General features: G+C 39.4%; 1 protein-coding gene across 4 annotated transcripts in view; it reads left to right on the forward strand.

The window, feature by feature from the left end:
• Positions 1–23,560, forward strand: part of LOC117400643 (cyclin-dependent kinase 6-like) — a 70,441-nt gene that overhangs the window by 21,938 nt on the left and 24,943 nt on the right. The gene's annotated exons all lie outside the window — the stretch shown is intronic.

The raw sequence follows: 23,560 nt of genomic DNA on the forward strand, positions 1-23,560 counted from the left end.
CTTAATTAATTTAGCAGTTGTTACAAAGTACTGTATTACAATACAGCCGTAGTTCTACGTTAAGTTAATATAATAATCATCCTTGTATCACTCAGGTACAGTGCATTATAATAATACCAAAAATAATAAGTCTTCACACACAAGGGGGGAACAAAATCCACGTACTGTTCTTATATTTATATTCGGCGTTATAAATTAACTTTATAAACTTAACTGGATTATATTATCATAGCACATTTGTCCAGGACGCTCACGTATGTTTAGAGCTCCCCTTTCACGGGTACCCAATTTGTTTCACTTGGGGGGTGCATCCATAGATATAGATATCAATGTATTGATGCAGAAAACGTCATAACACCGGGACACATTCGATACGAGTAGAACACTCCTTAGTACTTAGGTCTATTTATTTTTGTATTACAGATTATTCCATTTTGAATACTTTGTTGCAAAAAGCTATATGAAAAATGGGAAAACAAGCCTGAATCAGTTTTTGTATTTTTAACTCAGAAATTGGAAAATGAAAAACGGGTCGATTTTTTTGTTTTTATGAAAAACCAAAATAGAAAAACGAGTCGTTTTCTGGTTTTCCGATTTACGATTTAGAATGCAAAAACGATTGGCCGGAATGTACACGGACCCTGGATGGAGGGCTCCGACCTGGGCTGGCCTTAGGGCAAGGCGAGCAAGGCTGCGGCCTAGGGCCCCACACCTAAGGGGGCCCCGCGCATGTCACAAATTGTATGACGTCTTCAGAGTCGAAACAGTCTCTCAAGTATTATGTCGGCCCTTCGTGAGTACGAGTCGGGCCATTGTGAAATGAAGATAAAAAATAGAGAAATTCAAGTCAAGCGGACGAGTAGCAACACTGGCCCCTCCAGACATGCAGCTGGCAGGGTTGCGGGGTACTCCAGCTGTGGCAACGCTGACAGCGGCAATGCTGCCAGCGGTGTGGGGCACTCCGGACATGCAGCTGAAGAAGGCTCCCCATTATCTGGCACTCGGGCAGGCAGCTTCTCCCTCTCTAGCACTCAGGTAGGCCGATCCTACCTCTCTGGCACGCGGGCAGGCAGCACCTCCCTCGCTAGCCTCAGGGACTGGCCACTCCTCCTCCTTTTTCCTTCTTCGGGCAGGTGGCGACTCTCCTGCAGGCGAGGCACCAACCTTGGTCCTCGAGGCAGGTGAGGAAGGTGTCCAGGCCGCCATCCCCCAACCCTGGGAAGGAGGGGGGGGGTTGTCTTTGGCGCTTGCTAGGCCAGCGTTTGGTGAGCCTTCTGGCGGAGCCATTCTTCAGCCAACCACCTCATCCCGATAGAAAGCCTTCATATGGGCACATGTCCTGGAGGTGCCCAGACTCCCCACAAGCTCCGCACCACGGAGTCCCCTCTTTCTTCAACCGGAGTTGTTTGTCGTTCCAGTCTTCCATAACAAATTATATATATATATACAGTACTGTGCAAAAGTTTTAGGCAGGTGTGAAAAAATGCTGTCAAGTAAGAATGCTTTCAAAAATAGACATGTTAATAGTTTATATTTATCAATTAACAAAATGCAAAGTGAGTGAACAGAAGAAATATCTACATCAAATCAGTATTTGGTGTGACCACTCTTTGCCTTCAAAACAGTATCAATTCTTCTAGGTACACTTGCACACAGCTTTTGAAAGAACTCGGCAGGTAGGTTGGCCCAAACATCTTGGAGAACTAACCACAGTTCTTCTGTGGATTTAGGCAGCCTCAGTTGCTTCTCTCTCTTCATGTAATCCCAGACAGACTCGATGATGTTGAGATAAGGGCTCTGTGGGGGCCATACCATCACTTCCATGACTCCTTGTTCTTCTTTACGCTGAAGATAGTTCTTAATGACTTTCGCTGTATGTTTGGGGTCGTTGTCATGCTGCAGAATAAATTTGGGACAAATCAGATGCCTCCCTGATGGTATTGCATGATGGATAAGTATCTGCCTGTACTTCTCAGCATTGAGGAGACCATTCATTCTGACCAAATCCCCAACTCCATTTGCAGAAATGCAGCCCCAAACTTGCAAGGAACCTCCACCATGCTTCACTGTTGCCTGCAGACACTCATTTGTGTACCGCTCTCCAGCCCTTCGGCGAACAAACTGCCTTCTGCTACAGCCAAATATTTCAAATTTTGACTCATCAGTCCAGAGCACCTGCTGCCATTTTTCTGCACCCCAGTTCCTGTGTTTTCGTGCATAGTTGAGTCGCTTGGCCTTGTTTCCACGTCGGAGGTATGGCTTTTTGGCCGCAAGTTTTCCATGAAGGCCACTTCTGACCAGACTTCTCCGGACAGTAGATGGGTACACCAGGGTCCCACTGTTTTCTGCCAATTCTGAGCTGATGGCACTGCTGGACATCTTCCGATTGCGAAGGGAAGTAAGCATGAAGTGTCTTTCATCTGCTGCAGTAAGTTTCCTTGGCCGACCACTGCGTCTACGGTCCTCAACATTGCCCGTTTCTTTGTGCTTCTTCAAAAGAGCTTGGACAGCACATCTGGAAACCCCTGTCTGCCTTGAAATTTCTGCCTGGGAGAGACCTTGCTGATGCAGTATAACTACCTTGTGTCTTGTTGCTGTGCTCAGTCTTGCCATGGTGTATGACTTTTGACAGTAAACTGTCTTCAGCAACCTCACCTTGTTAGCTGAGTTTGGCTGTTCCTCACCCAGTTTTATTCCTCCTACACAGCTGTTTCTGTTTCAGTTAATGATTGTGTTTCAACCTACATATTGAATTGATGATCATTAGCACCTGTTTGGTATAATTGTGTAATCATACACCTGACTATATGCCTACAAAATCCCTGACTTTGTGCAAGTGTACCTAGAAGAATTGATGCTGTTTTGAAGGCAAAGGGTGGTCACACCAAATATGGATTTGATTTAGATTTTTCTTCTGTTCACTCACTTTGCATTTAGTTCATTGATAAATATAAACTATTAACATGTCTATTTTTGAAAGCATTCTTACTTTACAGCATTTTTTCACATCTGCCTAAAACTTTTGCACAGTACTGTATATATATATATATACACTACCGGTCAAAAGTTTTAGAACACCCCCATTTTTACAGTTTTTATTGAAATTTAAGCAGTTCAAGTCCAGTGAATAACCTGAAATGGTACAAAGGTAAGCGGTAAACTGCCAGGTTAAAAAAAAAAAGTTTAGGTTACCAAAAACTGAAAAATAATGTACATTTCAGAGCTATACAAAAAGGCCTTTTTCAGGGAACAAGTAATGGGTTAACAACTTACAGCTGTTCTGCAGCAATGGAAGTAAATTAAGCCTTGAAAGTTGATGCTAATTCCTACAGGTGTCCCAACTTTTGTTGATTACTTACAAACCCTCTGTCTGTATAAAAGCAGTGTTGGAACAGACTGTGTTACTACACCCTCTTAAGCATTATTTGGACAGTATTGTACTGCAGGAAGTAGTATATTGCTCTCATAATGGCGACAAAAAGGCAATTAACAAAGGAAGACAGACAGACCATTATAACCCTTAAAAGTGTAGGTCTTTCCTTTAGAGAAATTGCAAAGAAAGCCAAGGTGTCAGTGAGTACAGATTCCTACACCATCAAAAGGCACTTGGAAACTGGAGGAAACTCTGACAGGAAGAGGTCTGGCAGACCCAAAGCCACAACAGAATCAGAAGACAAGTTTCTGAGAGTCAACAGCTTGCGTGATAGGCGGCTCACAGGACAACAGCTTTTAGCACAGCTTAACACTGGTCGAAGTAAGCAAGTCTCAGTTTCAACTGTGAAGAGAAGACTTCGAGCTGCAGGTTTGACAGGTTGAGTGGCAGTAAGAAAGCCATTGCTAAGATGGCAAAATAAGAAAAAGAGGCTTGCCTGGGCCATGAAGCACCGCCAGTGGACTACTGAAGACTGGAAGAAGGTCTTATGGACCGATGAATCAAAATTTGAAATCTTCGGTTCATCACGGAGGGTTTTTGTACGTCGTCGAGTAGGCGAAAGGATGGTTCCTCGGTGTGTGACACTAACTGTCAAACATGGAGGAGGAAGCGTGATGGTCTGGGGCTCTTTTGCTGGATCCAGAGTCAGCGACTTGCACAGAGTGAGTGGCACCCTGAACCAAAACTGCTACCACAGCATTTTGCAGCGCCATGCAATACCCTCTGGTATACGCCTAGTTGGTCAGGGGTTCATCCTACAGCAAGATAATGACCCAAAACATACTTCCAGGCTATGTCAGAACTACCTTAGAAGAAAAGAACAAGACGGTAGGCTTCAAATCATGGAATGGCCAGCACAGTCTCCAGACTTAAACCTCATCGAGCTGGTTTGGGATGAACTGGACAGAAGGGTGAAAGCAAAGCAACCTACAAGTGCAACACATTTGTGGGAACTTCAGCAACAGTGTTGGGAAGAACTTTCCGAACAATATTTGTTAAAAATAATAGATAGGCACAAGGGTCAAAATAAAAGGGTCTACAAAAACTCACGGACATAACCCAGCACAGCACAGCACATCACATCACATCACATCACAGCAACACACCTTTACCAACACCGACATTGATGCCTAACAACACCCGTGATTACCCCTTTTATACACATGTGGCTAGAGCCTCATTAACCATTAATCATTCAATTGTGGTCCCAGCCACATTTCCACGTGTTTTCTGGCAGGGAAGAATTTAACACCCTCTCTGCCAACCCCATATTCCCCCTACACACACATTATACCGGCAGGGCTTTTGCCTTGCCACAGCAAGTTTTAAATAACTGGTGGTAGTGGGGGTGATCACTGTGTGGACTTTGTATTGTTGCACTTATTCCCTTGATATAACAGCATGTTACTAGATAAGTTAGAAGAATCCCTTTTAAGTATTTAAACAGCTCCTGCTCTCACATTCTCTCATGACAAAAGGGCCGTTCATAAGGGACAAAAAGCTTTGGTAGAGGGCCTTCCTCTGAAAACCTGATCTCTTTCTCACTTGCTTGGATTGGGCAGACCTGGGAAATCAAAGCGAAAGCTCCTGGGCGGAAAATGGTTTCTGAGAGCTATGAATGGCCATGAATTCCTGCCGGTGTGTCACGAGTGCAGCAGGTTGTTGCTGTGAAAGGGCCTTCAGTCCCTTGGGGTGACCATGAAAGCCTAAAATCACATGCAGCCAAAGATGACTGCAAGTAATGCACTTTGTAAAGTGAGAACGATAGCAGCAGCTGTGAACGGGGGGGGGGGGGGGCTGGGGTTGGAGTGGCCCTGGCTGAGAGGAAGGAATAGAAGTCAGGGTCTCTTCAGTCAGGGGAAGGTGAGACAGGCTCTTCGGTTCTTTCTGATGTCAGATTATCTTGCAGGAACTTTTATATCTGTATTTAGGTAGGTGCTGAATAGGCTGTGTGTTGTAATGCAATAGAAATATATTAGAATAAGTAACTGGTACTAGTTGAAACTTGAACACCAAACATGTTCCTATTATAAATTCCCTTAAGGCCATTACTTTTGGTAAATAATTTTTTCATATCAGATCAAGGTTTTGAGTAGTTCTCATATATTTCTAAATTTATGCCAAATCCATAGTATTTTTAGTTTGAACAATATACAACAAGAGGGAAGTCGTAACATTGGCGGCGTTTACATGCACAAGTCATGACAGTTTTCCTCACGACATGTTTGCCGTACTTTTCAGGAAATGCGTTGCTATGCAGTTCTAATTTAGGAAAAAAAATCGGCCGTACCAATGCAGATTACTCAATTCATAGTCATTTAAGGGAGGGGATATTTAAATGTCTGTGTCTGCTTACTAAGTCGGAAAAGAACGACTCTGAATATCGTGAGGAGAGCTTCATGTGTTGCCATGAAGATAAAAACATTTAACAAGAGAAATTAATTCACGTGTTGTCGCGCACATTAGCTACACACACACACACACACGCAATTATATAAAATATAATTTCTACTAAGTATAAGTTTTACTACTTAGAATTTATATTTGTGTGTGTGTGTTTGTGGAATATCTAAAAGTTACATTTCATTAACACTAGAACCGCCTTTTACAATACATGTTTTTATTTTGAATATAACCTACACTATTCTATTTTTTTATATATACAAGCCTGTTGTTATCTCTACTGGACCTAGCAGCCATCAATTCCTTCATTTTGTACAAGAAATGCACCAGGGAAAATATCAGTAGTAGAAATTTCATCTTGAAGCTAGCCACAGGGCTTCAGCAGAAACATTTCGATCATAAAACTGCAAAGCTGCAGGCTGCGGCAGCTCAACCTGGATTCTGTGCTGCGAGTGACACACACACACAAGAGAAATCATATGTTACTTTCATTTTAGATTAAAAAATACTTTTGTTTTCACAGTTTTGTATGTACATAAACCTGTTTACACACTAGTTTCTTTTGAGATGTTTATTTTATTACAGTTTTTCATTTTTTGAAATAGTGCTTTATATGTGGCAAGTTAGAAAATAAACCCTTTTATGTTTAATTGTTCATTTAAATACAGTGTTTCGGCTGTGCAGATGTTTGATATGATGTGCTTGAATAAACTTTTGAGTTGTATCCGATAGTTTGTCTTTCATTTTAATATTGAAGATGTTTAAAATGTACCGTGATAATCATTTCCGTTGGTGGTTGTAGGTATGAGTATAACCGCAGCGGTCCTAGTGTTAATGTAGTGCATAAATGTACAGTGTGTGTGTGTGTGTGTGTGTGTGTGTGTTGGGGGGGTGTCTATGTTTTGTACGGCCTTTCTGCTGGAGATTACGTGAGATTAAGTCAGAAGAACTGGATCTTGACTGCTGAAATCGAGTAAGCCACAAGCACGATTCCTGCTCCAGTTTACGTGGGTTTTTACAGCTATTTTTATCGTGAGAAAGCGATTGACTCTGCCCTTAAAGTCGTGCTGCCAAAAGGACATCCTTTTGCTGTTTCACAATGTATTCGCGTGACAACGAGTTGGTTTTAATGTGCTTGTAAACCCAGCCATTTTCTATTCAGGGAGCTGACTAATTTAAAAAAAACTAATAAGAGAAAAAAAAAAACCTACAATCTAAACGTCTAGGAGGATTGAAATGAGTCAAGTGGCAACTGTTTCTGGCCACCCTAATCATCTTGTCTTGCTGAAATGGGAGTGTCACTTAGAATTTTTCTACAAATGATTGAATTATGTCCCAGTAAGAATGACTGTAAACTAAAACTGAAACTATAAACTGTTTGTGAGCAGTATTTCTCATATAGTCCCCAAACCATGGTCTGCTGTGTACAATCCCTGTTAAGCATGTGTTCTCTTTTTAAAAATTTGGAATTTTATTTTCTGCCCAATTTGAAAAGCCCAGTTATTTTTTATTTCAAACCGGCTCACAGCTGCCACCCCTGCGCTGACTCGGGAGAGGCAAAGACAGACACACGCGTCTTCCGAAACGTGTGCCGTCAGCCGTCCGCTTTGTTTCACTCTGCAGGCCCGCTATGCAGCCACCTCAGAGCTACAGCGTCAGAGGACCATGCAGCTCCGAGCAACTTACAGGCAGGCCCGCAGGCGCCCGGCCAGTCTACAGGGGTCGCTGGTGTGCGGAGAGCCGAGCCGGACTCAAACCGGCGACCTCCAGGCTATAGGGAGCATCCTGCACTGCACGTAAAGCGCCTTTTACCGGCTGCGCCACTCTGGAGCCCCCGAGCATGTGTCCTTTTAATTGCGGGCTAGGCATGCATGGTGCTTAAAGTGTTTGTAGCTACCAAAATAATTTCATAAATATCACCTGTTGTGTCCTTCCGTTTGCTGTATAGGTCTAAAATGTGCAGTTAAAAAAAACAAACAAAAAAAAAAAAAACATGATACTGCAAAAAAATTGGTTCTACACCAGGTAAAAGTTAATTATTTTGTTAGCTACATTACTTATTTTGTAATGAACTAACTTTTTTTAGTTTGCTAAAAAGAAATATTATAAAGTAGGTCAAGTATTATGTGGACAGGGCTGACCATCTCTTATTAGATTTGGAAAGTGGTTTTGCTTTTACCCATTATAACATGAGAACTGTAAAAATGAAGTGTACCCTTTAATTTCATAATCCTTTTATCTCACAATATTAATAACAATGTTGGAAAGCACTACAGCAGGGGTGTGGTTAAAGTACCGTATCCATTCTTGTGGGAAAATATGCTTCAGTGGCTCACTGGCACCAGCACTGGAATGTGGCATTTAAAAGCACCTTTTAGAGTAGGAAAGAATGTAGGCTAGAATAAACAGACTGACCTTGTTAAACAGTGCATAGCCTGTAAATGGCCTGTATACACAAAAGTTTATACCAGTAAATGTAAAATAGATTGCTTAAATAAGAGTGGGGGGTTGTTTTTATTGTTTTGTGACATAATGTTGATAACATTAATATTGTAGGTATTAGTTTAAAAAAAACAAAAATCAAACACTTAGCTTGAAAATGTATGAATCCGCTATTTGAGACTAGATAAACCAATGAGATTATATCCTGCATTCACTGCCAGAAAGAAAAAATACTGCTCAAAAACCTGTTTCATAAAGTAATGCATTGGGCATGTTTTTTTTTTGTTTGTTTTTTTGTTTAATGCAAAAAAGGTTTGTTCTATCTTGCATAACATTTGCTTGTAATTGATGTAATTAAATGAAATTCTTCTGGAATCCTGCCATGCTTTGCTTTTAAAAGGAATCTGCAACAAGATCAAAATAAAATATAGGGAGGATGGTGCGTGATGTATTAAGGGAAGGCTGAATTGATTGCATTACGAATTGATTGCATTATCCCAGATGAAACATGCTTGTATATAAATTACAGCAGGGTGGCCTCAGGGCAAACAGAATGGTCAAACATTACACAATAAAGTAATTTTTGTTGGTATTTCCTGCGAGACTTTGCCAGTACTGTATTTTTGTTCATCTGTATTAGTTGTTGATGGGGCTTGGCAGGGTTCCAAGCTGCAAGGGACTGATTGGGAGGGGGTTTGGCATCTGGATATTAAAGCTTTGCCTGTACTGGAAGAAAAAAAAAGCAAAAAAAACGAATGATGTGCGGATGTGGTAGCACTAGGGAAAAAGAGCCAAACTGAGCTCTCTTTGTTCACTAAGTGAGGCCCCAAGTAACATTCCTTTAAGCTGTGCATATTTTGGCAACAGTTTTAACTGTATACTGTTTATTCCTCAGCTCAGTTGTTACTTCATATATCTTACCTCTGGCTAGGTCATGCTGTATTGTTGCTGTCCTACATTCGATTTGGATCCTACAATAGTTGCTATGTCCATCACCTATACCTGTGTAGATATTGCACATAGCAAGGTATTAAATAATGGACCAGATTTCTAGAGGGATTAAGGATAATTAATGGATAAAGTTGAAACCCAGTAACCAAACAAGCACAAGGACTGAGTGGGTCAAGTTAGGAAGTACTGTACATTATGAAACTCTAGCACACACAGATTACATCTCAATGTTAATATTATTGAGAGCATGGGTTTCACAAAATTATTGCATGTATTAAACTGATGTCACAGCAATTACATTTTTCCTTTTGTGGCAAGCTGGCCTTAGCAGTGACGTCAGACCCTGAAGAAACACACACAGCACTGCGAGTGAAATGGTGAATGCGCTTGCTGTCGCCGGTTTATTTTACATATATTAAAATAGGGATAAAATTGGTAACAAATAGTTTTCAATTGAAACATCTGTAAAAATCGGGGGGAAAAATCTCAGTATACACACTTTACATGTGGAATATGATGCGTAGCAGTTCTGGTTTCTGATTAAGTTTAATGTCCCTGGCATGTATGATGTAGCAGAATCTGTGCAAGTCGAGGCCACATTTTCCCATGTTAGCTGGTACTTTGCGAACGTTTGGGCAGTCGCTGTGCTGATGGAAATGGTATCTACAGAAGGTATGAACATGACATCAGCACAAACAAGCCAGGTTTATTTGCCTTGAAATCATGCCATCGGGAGATGCGTCAAATCACACTGGACATTTCCATCAATGCGTTCCATAAGTTTACCAAAGCATCACCATTTTCTGTCAAATATTTACTATTAAGATTGGCAGTGTTTTAGGTGATGGACAATACCGTTGCATTAAGTCACCAATACATACCTCTCTTCAGTCTGCAATAAACAGTGGCTGTCCAGCAAAGCACAGCGCTCTGACAAACTCATTAACACAGTCATTCTGCACTCTCTTTTTATTCAAGTGCGTGTAGAAGCGTCATAAATGGCTAGCGTATCTCTCAGTTCACTTTACTGTTTTAGTTTAATGTGTTGCTTATTTTTCTGTATGTTCTTTTATTGTCAGCGCGAACATCTACCTCAATGCAGCAGTATTTGCAGCGTTATGCATCCTCTGCCTCATCTGACCCACCTGCTATTTTTGCTTTTTGTATACTTCGAAACATTTGTTTTCGTTTGAATATTAATAAACTGATTTATGTTTTCTCCCCATTCCTCATCCACTAAAAATATTATATTTTCGTGTAAGCATTTCAATTTAGTTTTTGATCAAGCTAGTAGTTACCATGCCCAGCAATTGCCACAATAATCAGACTTTGATTGGCCAACGTAATCAGGTGATATTGTGTTTGTGAAGTGACAGGGAACCACGTTTTGAATGTTATTTAATCCTCTGATGTCTAAACATCTGTTGTATCCTAGGATACAGGGTGCGTTCACAGAGATTATACTGTGCAGAATCTGACCAATTTAGCCAATGGGTTCACAGAGATTCTTAGAAGATCATTGGCTAAACTGGTCAGGTTCTGCACAGAATGATCTCTGTGAACGTACCCACAGTGTAAGGCTGCTTATTACAATGTCAGAGTCAAAATAAAACAGCATTTTAATCAAAATTTTGTGTATTTTCTAGAAAATAGTACCGGGAAAATATTAAATAATAGACCAAAATCAGGTATAAATCAGTAAAAACCGGCATCCTGTTAAAGAAAAAAAACTGTAATTTTTTGATAGAATTCCGAATAAACCGGAAATGCTGAACACTACACATAACTCATACATGAGTGGGGCACACTGCCACACTTTGTATGTTTTTAATATAGTGCCTGAGAACAAAGAATATATGTTTTTTAATATATCTTTATCAACCCATTAATTTAACTCCCCTAAACTTTTAAAAAAGATGTTGCGTCCAAAACCTACTCATGCCGTTTTTAAAACACCCAGGATTCAATCTTTTTTTCTGGATTTGACTGAGCACAGCTTGGTTTCCTCCTCCAGGTAGTTTTTCTTATTCTATATTTCTGAAATCTTTTGTTCTGGAACTGGACCGATACAGCTCTTTGTTTGGAGTAACCAAACATTCCGATGTGAACCTTCCTAATGAACTCTCCTCCTTATCCACACACCTCCACCCACACTCCCATGTGCAGTGTTGCTAAAGCATGGGTGAGAACTGTTCTCCCACCTTCCAAAACCTGGCCCATGCTTTGTACCTGAGGCTTTACACAGAGCTCTCCGGCTAACTTCCAGAAACCTTCCTACGCTCTACAGCTCTGGCCAAACATTTTTCATCATCTAGGATTATATTTCGAAATGTGACATTTTTAAATTTGTCAGTTTTTTGTTAGGTATATGGAAACTACAAAGTGGTATGTAATTCAGTGTGTTAACATAACATTATTCAGCAGGTTTCATTCGTCTTTATGAAGCAAAATTAGTTAATTCTGTATGGTGATGCAATAGCTATACGTGCATGTGAGGGAGAGATGGCACTCACTGTGGATGCCAACTGAATGCAGTGTTTTTAACATATTAGTCCACAGCCCCTCCACTCACAACTACACATAAACATTGTATACAGTATATTAGTACATATCACTTCTGTGTTTTTTATGAGCTAAGTTAGACTGTTTCATTGTAACTCCTTTGTGACCAAATATTTTCTGAATATCATAAGGTTTAAACTGCAGATGTTCCTTTTAAAAAACAGATCCAAGAGAAGCATGTAAAGATCTGTCTTTAAGGGCCTTTCATCCTTTACTTCCTCCATGAACAGGAATGTAAACATAGGCACATAGCCCAAATTCACCAGAAGGGTTCATTCTTAAGGACTTGCATTTCTATGCCCAAGTTTGCAAGCATTTCATTGCTGTTTGTGGGTGGAACAGTGGACTTATTTAAAGAGCAGATACAGCTATGGCCAAAAGTTTTAGATCCCCCTATTGCTTCATAAAGTCGAATGAAACCTGCTGAATAATGTTACGTTAATGTACTGAATTACATACCGCTTTCTGTTTTTCCATATACTTAATGAAAAACTGACAAAAATGGAAAAATGTGAGATTTTGAAATCTAACATGAAATATTGTACTGCTATTATGGCTTCCGGTAGACTTTTATGATATCATTTAGTAGTTTATTTGATTACATGATGTTAAATAAAAGATCTAAATTATGCATACATGCCAACAGTCCCTATATGCTCAGGACAGTCCCGATTTCCTCGCAAATGTCCCGTGTCCCGATGCATAGGAAGAAAGACCCGATATTTACCCATAAAAAAAATCATTTATTCTCCACAGTAAGTGAAAACCACACACTGTGCTCTTTATGCGGCTGACACATCTGCTGATCACTAACTTATACAAAGGTAAGAACGCTTCATTATGTCTGTTTTTACTGTCATGATGGTCGTGTGGTGTTGAGTTGGGGGGATACGTCTGTTATATGATAATGCGTGTTTTTTGTGTATGGTATGACCTCTCCCATGTATATGCTGCACATGACCCCCCCCCCCCCCCCAGGGGACGAGCGTCCCGCTGAACAGTTTCCAAATGTTGGCAAGTACGAATTATGTTCATATAGAAGGTGATGCTAAACTTTTGGCCATAGCTGTAGATACAGCAGGCATGGCATTTCTATTGTTTTCAAAATACTTTTTAGAGTTTCAAGCCCCCATTTGTGGCATTCGGAAAGGCAGGGATATGCTTGGTCAGTGGTGCTTCAAGTGTAACATAGCTGCCATTCTCTGGTCAAAGTGGGAGAACTTTCTCACCACAAAAGAATGTGCAGAATGCTGTCATTTAATCATAAGGCAGCCGGGGCTCCTTTTATCTGATGGTTAATACTAACAAAGTTTACAGTCTCTCTGCCTCTCCTTCAGTTTGGCTTCAGTGCCCTCAGACGTGAAAACTGGGAAAGTATTTCACATTTCAGAGAGGTGGGGTTCACTGCCTACAACCTGGCTGCCTGAGAATGACAAGTCTAGTCAAGTTTTTGTTGCTACAGTAATGTCATTACAGCTGGTTTTATGCTGTTGGCTGGCTTATTGTTAATAAATCCATTATTTTCCAAACGCTGCTTTTATTCCCATTGGCATAAAAATGCAGTTTTGTGTTGTTGGGTCCATATTCTGGCAGAGAGAAGGTAATCCCTCTTCTGGCCAATATTTGATTTATATATGGGAATTTGTGTACACCCTGCCAATCACAGGTGAACAATGTACAAATCCAACAATTAGTTTGCTTTGGAAATTAATGTTACCAGTATTATAAGCCACATATCAGAAATCAACCAATGACAGTGAAGTATTTACCAAAATTAATAATAAAAAATAAATAAATAACACACAACTGGCACCTTTTATTAACTTTTTTCTGGTGAACTTCACATTAGTTTCTCAGAAGAAAATATTACCACAATCACGACAAACTTAAAAGCACACATTTCTCCAGCTGCACTTTTGTTTTTAATGAATACATGACACATCACCTGTAGCCCTGCACGTATTATTCAGGAACTGTGGCAATTGATTTTGGTCCAAATATGTGTTACAAAAATAACAAATATTTTTCATTTTAAAGCTATTCCTGATCTTAATTTGTGTGATTTATAAAAAGTGATTTCCATTACACGAGAGTAGATGTTAAAACTTCATGCTGATTTGAACTCGGCTCTCGCCAAGATAAGCACCAACTAAGACGTCACCCACTCAACTCAGCCCAGCTTACTAACCCGTACATCAGCGGTTCTTTCTATTCTGCTTGAGATCCCCAACCAGAATCTTTCCGTCTCAACCACAGCTGGTTGCTGCTCCTCTCTGCTGCTTCAGATAAGTTCTTCACTGTGCAACGCAACTCTTGGCCACTGAATCCGACGTCTCTGAGAAACTGGGTTGTAGAGTGTGCCACAAATCCTCGACAACCCACCTCCACTGGGTAAACCCAGACTCTCCATCCTCGCTGTTCCACTTCAGCGGCTAGTTGAGCATACCGCAGTTTCTTCCTCTCATACGGCTCATCTACAGCATCCTCCCATGGCACTGTTAACTCTATCAGGTGAACAAGGCGTGCTGATCCAAACCACAAGACAATATCTGGTCGAAGGTTAGTGGTGGCAATCTCAGGTGGACAAATAAGCCGTTGACCAACATCTGCCAGCATTTTCCAGTCTCTAGCAGCTTCCAGTTGTTCTGGGCGAGGATTGGTTTTAACACATTTTCTTTGTGGTTGCTCTCCTGGGCGGAGGAATGTTGTCTTTTGTGTGTAATGTTTTGATGGAACAGGTGGCAACTTATTGGTCATGTTACGCTTGTCTTCCAATGCTAAGGCCAAACATTGCAGCACCTGGTCATGGCGCCAAGTAAACTGTCCTTGGCTAAGAGCCACCTTACATCCTGTCAAAATGTGCCTTAATGTTGCAGGTGATGAACACAAAGGACATGAGGGATCCTCTCCTACCCAGAGGTTTAGGTTCTGTGGTGATGGGAGAACATCATATGTTGACATGATGAGGAAACTGATCCTGTTCTGTTCCATTGACCATAGGTCTTGCCAGCCAATCTTGCGTTGTTCTACACTCTCCCATCTCATCCATTCTCCCTGCTTGGCCTGGGAAACGGCCTTTACACACCTCATCCTCTCCTCCTGCTTTTGCACCTCGTTGACTACCAGCTTCCTCCGTTGAGCTGGGGCTGCCTTGTGCCATGTAGGAGGAGCTGAACTGAGACCAAGACCCCCGCTTCCATGCTGAACTAGCCCCATGATGTCAGCAATTCGAAGGGCAGCCTTTGCATCCTCCACAGCTTTCTTTGCCGCCCACTTTCTTCCAGTTTTCAACACAGGTGCTGCCTCCCTTGCGCATTTGTCGCATGACTCTACTAATGTAATTTCCAGTCGGACCTTGGCACACTTAAACTCCTCGGTTAGAGCGGAGACTGGTAGCTGCAGTATTTCATTTCCTGATGTATGATTAAAGCTTCCAGCTTCTCTACTGTTGTCAAAGAAACCTCGTACACAGTGGCCAGTTAACACACCATGTGTATGGTGTCTCTTATAGGAAAAGAGACATCATTTGCACATTTTGAACTCCTCAGCTTCGCTTCGCTTTCGCCAAACCTGCACAAGATGACAATATGTTAAGCACCGAGAAGCATCCGCATTCAAACTATTATCAAAGAATCATGTTGTTTTTGGAAGTGATGGTCCTATGGGACAGCTTGAGCTTAAGAGGTCAACTCTTTCTGAATAGTGTTATTTTCTCTCACGCACACAATAGATGTTCATGTTGTAATAATAATAAAAACAAAGTAAAAAAAAAAAAATATCAGACTTGAACCCCACTGGGATAAGCCACAGCCAGATTGTTTAAAGCAGTTTACACTACTGGATATACCTGTGCAAAGTGAATTATCTAAACTAAACTAAACTAAAACTTCTAAAAATAAGTAGTTGGTCCATCCATTCCTGCTTTCTCATTTCTCTCTAGGGTAATCCATTCCCTACCTATGTTTCATACCTTTGGGTGAAATAGTTTGGTCTTAATTCTGCAGTTGCTACCAATTTCCTATATTATTATTATTATTATTATTATTATTATTATTATTATTATTATTATTATTATTAATTGTTAGTCAAATTATGAAGTATGTATTCCAGTGTTATTTATGGCCACCTTTATTCCATATTTACTTTGTCTTCGATGTGCCATTAGTTTTTAAAGACATTATCAGTATCTGAAACAAGATTCATGAGCTTGTTTGGTAATTTAGGGTTGTTTTTCAGATATAAAATAGCTGCAAATATATTTTCCCTGTGCCAAATCTGAAGAATTGCTTCACTGCTTGCTGGAACAGTAGACTGATTTAAAGAGCAGACATGGTTTTTAGACTGTCGCCATGTCAACTAGGTAAACAGCAGAACTATAGCACCTTGTTGTAAGTATGACCCCGTCTTATGGAATGTAGGCATTGGATTAACTGCTGAACATTCATCGGCTTACTTGATAAATGAGTAAGAGGTGCTTACTCAGGTACATAAATCCATCTGCTGAATTTGTGTTCTGTGCCTTTGCATATAATATATACTTTTTTTTTTCATTGTATTATCCATTCATTTCACGGGGGCTCTTTACATTAATTACAGACTCATTTCTTATTTTCATTGGCATATCCACCATTCCATCTTGTATTCCAAAAGTTAAGTTATAAAGGATGGTGATTAGCACCAGTCTGAATTCAAGATGAATTTCAACAGTGAGTGAACTCATTCAGTTCAATTCTACAACAGGGAAGTTCATCACCCTATAGAACAAACTCATTTTGCTTCATAAAGCTGAGTAATGTCAAAGCAACATATTAAATTACATATCACTTTGTAGTTTTCCATATACTTAACAAAAAATGGACAAAAAAAAAAATTGACATTTTAAAATCTAACTTGAAATGCTTTACTACTATTATGCATTTTGGTAGACTTGTGCAATATAATTTGGTGGCTTCTGTGATTATATAGATGTTAAATAAAAGATGTAAACTATGTTCATATATTATTATTTATTTATTTATTTATTTATTTATTTTTTTAATTATCTCAATCCCTAAATTCTAGATGATGCAAAACATTTGGCCATAGCTGTGGGTACTGTGTTATATCATGTCTTGAACAAAAATAGTTAATTAAAGAATTCTACTGTAGTCATTGGGTTTACATAGAATTTCCACTCTGAACTCAAATGAACCTGACAGCTTCGCTTCCTGTTACCTCTTGCATGTGAAAGAAAATGCTGCTAGACGGTGGGCTGTGGCCCAGCTCTCTATTACAGCTAACTATAACTGAGCGGAAATACCGAGACATACTAGCAGTTAACAAGGCAGTGCGGTTCTTCCTAGAAATCTAAATACTATATGCTTATTGTTTCCATGTAATCAACATAGAATGGAGTCTTTATTTTTTAAATATATATTTTGAGTGCATATTATGTATACAAACTATGTAGCACCGTGACTTTTACTTAAATATGGCACATTTTATCCTTAAAAATTGCACATTTTTTGTACACTCACTAATGGTATTTTGTTAGAATTAGTCAATGTAGCAAGGTCTACATGCATCTAGACAATAAATAATTGATAGAACAACAAACTTTCGTTTCTATGTAAATTTATTATTAATAAATGAATCCTGTTCCAACAATGTGAGCTCTTAACTGATTAGACTTATTATCGGCTTTAATTGATTTACCTGTCAAAAGAGATCCAGGTAACCATAAAGGGAAAGCAGTTTATCTTAACCAGTTCACAGCATATTTAGCATCGTTTTGACACTCCCATTACTGGTACATGGTTATTTTATTATATTATTTTAAAAAACAAAAATGCCTGACTCAACCTGCCCTAGAAAAACCTTTGTATTGCCTTAGAGGCCAGTCTATTTAAGCGCTGGCTACAAATACAATTTTGCCAAACTGCATACATCGTTTAGCTGATAATCATTTTCATAGAAACCACAGTTTGTTTTGCTAGCTGTTCCTTCAATTTGCTGTCTAGACATATGTAAACCTACAACATACTGTTAGTGAGGGTACAAAAAGTGTTCACTAAGGGTGCAGTGTACCACATTTAAGCAGGATACCCTTTACAGTGGTATTGTTTGATCTCTTTGGAGTTGTGGAGTGCTGAAGGTGCTAAAGGCCATTTTTGGCATGACGTCCACTTTTAGGGCTTATAACTCAGTAACCAATTATCCTGTGACACTTGCATTGCATAGATAGTCTTTGTTGTTGTACGATAACCTGGGGAAACAGTTCAGGAATTCTCACAAGTACTATGTGGCAATTTATTAATGTTATTTTACTTTTTTCATAATTTTCCTTCATTGCATAAACATCCATGGTCACCAATTGGTAATATGCTGACACATGATTAAACTTAAAGAGCAGTTCCATTTGTGCAGTGATATCAAGAAGATATCTTGAATAATTAGCTCAAACTTGGTCCCTTTTTCAGTGCTCGTTGTCATCAATCACAGGCACTCCCCCATTCTAGGCCCTTAACTTAAATAATGAAAATACGTTGAGTCAGATAGTCTACATGCATCATTTCATCATGGAAATAAAGATTGTTTCGTAGTATCACTGTGGTCAGTGTTGGAACGCATTTTACAGGTACACACGAGGAGCAGTGTTCAGTGTTCAATAATGTGTCCTCTATCTCCATAAATGGTCCTTTCAAGAACAAACCACTCGTGGCTGATAACATCAATGATCACATGAACATGGTAAACCAAAGTGAATGTAGTTTTATTCAGAAATGCTTCCTCTCCATTTCTAGTAATCCAGGATGATAAAAAGAACAAGTGTCAAGTTAGCAACTAAAACCTCACTTTCTAAAAATAAACACGATTAAGTTATCTATTTGAATGGCTTTGCTTCTTATGAATCAGCAACATGGCTGTGGTTCCAGAATCATTCACAATATGACCATAGATATTTGTAAAACTGACCGTTGCTTTTGAATGTTTATATAAACACCAGGGCCAGATTTTTCCACTGTGAACGCATTGCCCACCATACTATCTACCAAATTATCAATTTTATTATAATAATTGTAATTTGTGATATACTGTAAATACATATAAGTTGAGAACCTGTAGAATGTATCCATGACATGTGCACATTTTTTGTGATCAATTATTATTATTTTTATTATATAAGAATCATACAGAGATACAACCAAAATACAAAAACTATATAGAAAAGAACTAAAGCCCACACAAAAGGAAAAGCAAATAAACAACACACATCGGTCATGCCACAACAAGGTCAGCCAGGGCAGCAGAGATTGCCCTCCACGCCTCCACCCCCGCTGGTCTCGCCCCATGCAGTCTGGCTGTGGTCCACTTTAAATTAACAATATCCCTAATCATGCAGAGCCAAGAGCGGGCCAGGGTTGTATCTGGTGACAGCCAAAGCTGCAAAATTGACTTTTTAGTGGCTGTTAGGCCAGGAAGTAGAGTTCTACGCAGTCAATGAGAGATTAATCAATGAGTCATCATTCAGTGAAAATAAACAAGGTTCAACTATTAACTGTGAATCAGTCAATTTAGAAAACACCGAAGTTGCATGGCTCCAAAAAGTGGCAATGATGGGACAGTGCCAAGTTTACAGATGTTACATGCAGGGTCAGAGAGAATTTTCATTTGAAAACATCTGTACGGGGTTGCATAAGCTCATTGAATAAGTGTATAATGTATTAGTTGACAGGCAGGGCTTTTAGAAGCCACAAATGTATTTCGCCATACAGTCTCCCAGTTATTATTACCCAGACTCCCCAACTCCCACTCCCACATTTTTGTGACAGCTAGGGGCTTATAAGATTTCATTAGCAAATGGCCATAAAGAGTACGTACCATCCCTGGGGAAGAACACTACAGGCCTGCATGGTTATGGTGATTTTCTTCCTTAAAGATTTATTTTAACCAGAAAAATATTTACTTTTTGAAATTTTATTCAATTTTCCCCTCTGTTTACGTATAAACCTTACTATGAAGAAGGTGAACATGTCAATGATTATCACTGCTTGGTACAGCCAATCCACAAAATTCTAAGTCCGAAACTGAATGATTTACCTCCGCAAAATGTCTCGCCAGTGGCAAGTGTACGTCTTTCCTACGGATGGCACTTTTATGTTAATTAATACGCACCCATAGTTGTCTTTCTGACCAATCATATTATGCCGTTGAATAATTGAATATTTTTTAAATATGTGCAGAGGTTCACAGACTCTTGCTGTGGCTTTCATAGTGGTGGAATGTGAAGTCATCAGTAAAAAGCGTGCCATATGTGCAAAACTGATTTAAAGTTACAGTTTCCAGTTCCACAAAAACTGTAGGCTGAATGAAGTTTGTAACTTTTTTTTGTTTGTTTTGTTTAGTTTGTTGTTGTTTTTAATATTCCATATATTGAGTAATCCATTGCCCTTATGTTATTCAACAACTATGCAATTGTGGTATGGGTTACTGGAAACAGCTCAGGAAATTATGATTTAAAAAAAAAAATAGTCAGGATGTTAACAGTGAAAAGAAAAAAATAAAGGTACGTTATTTAAACATTTGTAGTAACACGTGGGGACATATAACGCTATATTTGTCAGAACCCCGCTACTTACTCTTTAAGAGAAGACTCATAACAATGGTTAAAGTATGTAAGTGAACAGAGTTCCAAAGTGTAAAAGCCAACTAAGGGAACTTGGAGAGAATCCATTTTCTAAATGGGTCATTGAGTTTGGTCTGGATGTTTGCCTTGAAATTAGAAGACGACTGGGACGGTGTCATTAATCAAAAGAACTTTGGTACTGTATATAATAAAATAATAAGAATCGAGGGAGATTAACTATTTGTTGGCTGGAACCACTGGGGCATAATTGAAGTAAATTTCCTACCACTCAACTTGAACTAAAAAAAAAACGGAGACATTTAAATTACACATAGCGTTCAGGATGCAAGCATTACACAAACTGAGAAGTTTAAATTACACATAGTGTGCAGGATGCAAGCATTACAAATGTAAAAGTCATGGCATGGTCATGCAGGTTTAACAGTGTGCCACATGTAGGTATGTCACACTTTAATATATTATTATTATTTATTTCTTAGCAGACACCCTTATCCAGGGCGACTTACAATTGTTACAAGATATCACATTATTTTTACATACAATTACATTATTTTTTTACACATTATTTTTTACATACAATTACCCATTTATACAGTTGGGTTTTTACTGGCGCAATCTGGGTAAAGTACCTTGCTCAAGGGTACAGCAGCAGTGCCCCCCACCTGGGATTGAACCCATGACCCTCTGGTCAAGAGCCCTAACCACTACTCCACAATGCTGCCCTATATATTACATACAGACGTGCTCAAATTTGTTGGTACCCTTACAGCTCATTGAAATAATGCTTCATTCCTCCTGAAAAGTGATGAAATTAAAAGCTATTTTATCATGTATACTTGCATGCCTTTGGTATGTCATAGAATAAAGCAAAGAAGCTGTGAAAAGAGATGAATTATTGCTTATTCTACAAAGATATTCTAAAATGGCCTGGACACATTTGTTGGTACCCCTTAGAAAAGATAATAAATAATTGGATTATAGTGATATTTCAAACTAATTAGTTTCTTTAATTAGTATCACACATGTCTCCAATCTTGTAATCAGTCATTCAGCCTATTTAAATGGAGAAAAGTAGTCACTGTGCTGTTTGGTATCATTGTGTGCACCACACTGAACATGGACCAGAGAAAGCAAAGGAGAGAGTTGTCTGAGGAGATCAGAAAGAAAATAATAGACAAGCATGGTCAAGGTAAAGGCCACAAGACCATCTCCAAGCAGCTTGATGTTCCTGTGACAACAGTTGCAAATATTATTAAGAAGTTTAAGGTCCATGGAACTGTAGCCAACCTCCCTGGGCGCGGCTGCAAGAGGAAAATCGACCCCAGATTGAACAGAAGGATAGTGCGAATGGTAGAAAAAGAACCAAGGATAACTGCCAAAGAGATACAAGCTGAACTCCAAGGTGAAGGTACGTCAGTTTCTGATCACACCATCCGTCGCTTTTTGAGCGAAGGTGGGCTCCATGGAAGAAGACCCAGGAGGACTCCACTTTTGAAAGAAAAACATAAAAAAGCCAGACTGGAATTTGCTAAAATGCATATTGACAAGCCACAATCCTTCTGGGAGAATGTTCTTTGGACAGATGAGTCAAAACTGGAGCTTTTTGGCAAGTCACATCAGCTTTATGTTCACAGATGAAAAAATGAAGCTTTCAAAGAAAAGAACACCATACCTACAGTGAAACATGGAGGAGGCTCGGTTATGTTTTGGGGCTGCTTTGCTGCGCCTGGCACAGGGTGCCTTGAATCTGTGCAGGGCACAATGAAATCTCAAGACTATCAAGGCATTCTGGAGCGAAACGTACTGCCCAGTGTCAGAAAGCTCTGTCTCAGTCGCAGGTCATGGGTCCTTCAACAGGATAATGACCCAAAACACACAGCTAAAAGCACCCAAGAATGGATAAGAACAAAACATTGGACTATTCTGAAGTGGCCTTCTATGAGTCCTGATCTGAATCCTATCGAACATCTATGGAAAGAACTGAAACTTGCAGTCTGGAGAAGGCACCCATCAAACCTGAGACAGCTGGAGCAGTTTGCTCAGGAAGAGTGGGCCAAACTACCTGTTAACAGGTGCAGAAGTCTCTTTGAGAGCTACAGAAAACGTTTGATTGCAGTGATTGCCTCTAAAGGTTGTGCAACAAAATATTAGGTTAGCGGTCCCATCATTTTTGTCCATGCCATTTTCATTTGTTTTCTTATTTACAATATTATGTTGAATAAAAAATCAAAAGCAAAGTCTGATTTCTATTAAATATGGAATAAACAATGGTGGATGCCAATTACTTTTGTCAGTTTCAAGTTATTTCAGAGAAAATTGTGCATTCTTCATTTTTTGTGGAGGGGTACCAACAAATTTGAGCACGTCTGTATGTAGGTATGTCTCCCATCTCCACTACACTCTATTTCCTCTGTAAATTAACAAACTAATTGAAAATATTCAGAAACAGCTGATGAAACCCTAAATCAAACTGTGTAATTTAAAAAGGAGACAACTGGTGGACTTCCACCAAGTTTCATTGCTGCAGGATGACTGGAAGTATTTATGAGCATGGTCAAGTGGGCACTGACTGGGACCTCTGGGAATCTCCCTGATTGTTTTCTATGGAAAAACTGTGTGATCAGTGCATTCCAAAAATTGCCAAACATGATATCATACATTATATTACTCAACAGAGTTTAAAAACATGATCTGCTTTCAGCATTAGTGCAGCTGTGATTTACCAAACCCACTATCTGTAATAACGTTTGAAGACCTAGCTGGCTTGCCTTTCTGCACTAGAAAGTGGGCAAAATCAAGATGGAGAGCTTTGACTGTATTCTACAGAACAGTCAACTTGAAAAAAAAAATAACAAAACATTTCATAAGTACCACCAATGTGGAGGTTAAGTTATTGTACCAATTAAAAATATGTAAGCCAACTAATTATGCTTTCTGACAGCCAGTACTGGTTGAGTGTGTGTGTTTTTGACACCATTTTGTTTTTTTTTGTCCGACACACTGAATCTACACAACCTTTACAATGTATAAAATTGGCATTCATTGTTCTTTTATGGGACCTTGACACATTACTTTACTTTAAGTTTGTGGGGCAGAGTTAGGGCTTTACGTTTTATTTCAGTGGTACAAACAAATAACTCCCA

This window comes from Acipenser ruthenus, chromosome 4 (genome assembly GCF_902713425.1).
Source record: "Acipenser ruthenus chromosome 4, fAciRut3.2 maternal haplotype, whole genome shotgun sequence".
NCBI lineage: Eukaryota > Metazoa > Chordata > Actinopteri > Acipenseriformes > Acipenseridae > Acipenser > Acipenser ruthenus.